Raw genomic sequence first — 2,355 nt, 5'->3', positions numbered from 1 at the left:
TGTTTATGAGTGCTCTTGTGAACACATCAGAGCCACAATGGCTGCCACCAAAACTTTGCTTAGTGTGGTTCAGTTTCAAAGCAACACTGACTAAAAGTGAAAGGTCACTAATCCATTGCCCTGCTTAAGTTTAACTGTAGTAAATTTATTTTAAGTAAAGCAAATCTTTTCTACTCTGAAAACATAAAATTTATTATCTGAGCTTTTTTGTTAGAGAAGGACAACATGAGCAATTTTTTCTTTGGTTACACTTATTTATTTATTTTTTTTGAAATCAAAGGGTAGTTTATTAAAAAAGAATCAAAACAGAAACTCTGAGTACCAGTGTGTACATTGTACACATTTAAGTGACTCACAAGAATGAAGTTTTTCATATACATTAAGATCACACCACCAGTTGTTTATCAAAAGATGTTCAACAATAAATCTGACTCCAAACTGCACTGCCATCTTAGAGACTCCATCTGAAACATGCAACACCACCACTGGTAATAAAGCTTTGGAATGGGTGCTCATTCTATTATTTCACTACAAACATAATAGAAAGCAAGATAAGTTGAGAATTTTTTCTAAAATAGAATGGAAGGTGTAGTCCACACCAGCACTCCTCACTCCTCTGCTGCCATTTTTAACAAGTACTCCTTGTCGATCTTGAAGAGTCTCCATCCCTCCTCGCTGGACAGATAAGAAGCACCTCTCTTTTTGTAGAAGTTGATAGATGGTTCATTCCACTCTGCTACCAGGAAGTGCATGCTGCTGCAGCGACACTTCATGGCAACCTGGCTTAGATTCTTCAGAATTTCTGATCCTATCCCAAAGCCTCTATAATCACTCATTACGAAGAAGTCCTCAAGATACAAGAGCTTGCCAATCCATGGGTCATAGGTAAAATAGTACATGGCAAAAGCAACAACACTGTGTCCTTCCGGAGTGCTGTGCTCCTTGGAGACCTCTGCTACCAGGTAGTGGTAGAAGGGGTGCTCTCCGAAACCATCCTCCAGCAGATCTTTTTCTGTTAATATAACTTGTTCTTCCATATATTCATATTTAGCCAGTTCCTTGATCAGCCGCAAGATGTCACTGCAGTCAGCGGTGATGGCCCGGCGGATCACGAATTTAGCCATTTTCGTCTTTTGCTTCTCTTCCCTTTGCAGACCAGGCCCCTGTATTGAACAACAGGAGAAAGTGGTTCTTCATTCGTTTCCTGGGAGCTTCCTCTTCTCAGTCACGCTGGCACCATGACCCAGGGAGCCTCGGTGAGCGGCGAATGCACTTGTTCACATTGGGCTGCAACTGCCCCTGGTTACACTTATTTTAAACTACTCACATGTCTAGTTCTACATCCAAGATAGTAATAATAGCTAACATTTGTGAAACACTGTTTTAAATGCTTATCACATCTAAAAGATATAAAAATGGGTCTCTTTCTAAGTTTGGCTAAGGCGTAAAGGCAGTAAATATTACATACCAAAGTGAGTTGTAAGACAGACCACTCCAGAGGGCTTACAAAGTAGGATGAAAATTGTTTGTACAATTCAACTACTTTAGCCAAGTCAAATATATAAAAGAGTTGAAACTGAAAGAAAAAATTTTGAAGAAAATAAATTTTGAGAGAGGTGCTCTTTGTAGTGGGGACCAGAAAGGTGACCATTATCAGGTGGACAATTCTACAAATCAGCATGCACTTAGAGCCACTGAACTAAGAGTACACATGGTCCTTTCCCATGTGCACCAGGGGATTATCATGGGGATGCTTCTTTCCTCATCTAACGTTAAGGGCTTCCCTGGGACCATCCAGGGTGCGGTATGTGTCCCCTGTCATGAGGAGGCCCGGTGAACCACTATGTGACTTGGACCCAGAGCATCTAGAAGACAAGAGAGAAGAGTAGACTAGAATCATCTGAGTGGAAGACAGTTGCTGCTGTATTAAAATCCCGCTCTTCCAGCCTGGACACAAGAGTGGAGTTCCCAAATGATGGCTTAATAATGTTCTTTCTTCCTAAGTTATTGGAGTTGAATTTTGTTACTGGTAAATAAGATCCTTGCCAGATACAATTTGAGGGGATTAGAGGCACTATGATCTAGCTCTCAGGAGGGAGCATATTCTCTCCCTTCGTTTTTGTTGTTTTTCCAATGTATTTGCTTCATCACATTGGGCTGCTCAGGTGGCTGAGACCTGGGCTCGGCTTAGAGGAAAGGGGCCCTGGAGCCTGCTCATCCTCGTCAGGGTGCAGCCCCTTGGCTTGTCTCCAGCGCAGGTCAAATGAATCCTACACATCTTGTAGCCAGCTCACAACTCTATGGGCTTAGAGAAGAGGTCCCTCTAAGCCTCTCCTCTCCTCTCCTCTTCTCTCT

At 42.1% G+C, this 2,355-nt stretch overlaps 1 pseudogene; it reads right to left on the bottom strand.

Moving 5' to 3' along the window:
* Positions 1–251: 251 nt before the first annotated feature.
* LOC136307906 (diamine acetyltransferase 1 pseudogene) lies at positions 252–1,293 on the bottom strand (annotated as a pseudogene).
* Between the last annotated feature and the right edge of the window lie 1,062 nt (positions 1,294–2,355).

Source organism: Saccopteryx bilineata, chromosome 6, assembly GCF_036850765.1.
Source record: "Saccopteryx bilineata isolate mSacBil1 chromosome 6, mSacBil1_pri_phased_curated, whole genome shotgun sequence".
NCBI classification, from domain to species: domain Eukaryota; kingdom Metazoa; phylum Chordata; class Mammalia; order Chiroptera; family Emballonuridae; genus Saccopteryx; species Saccopteryx bilineata.
This window is presented reverse-complemented; position numbering and strand designations above follow the sequence as displayed.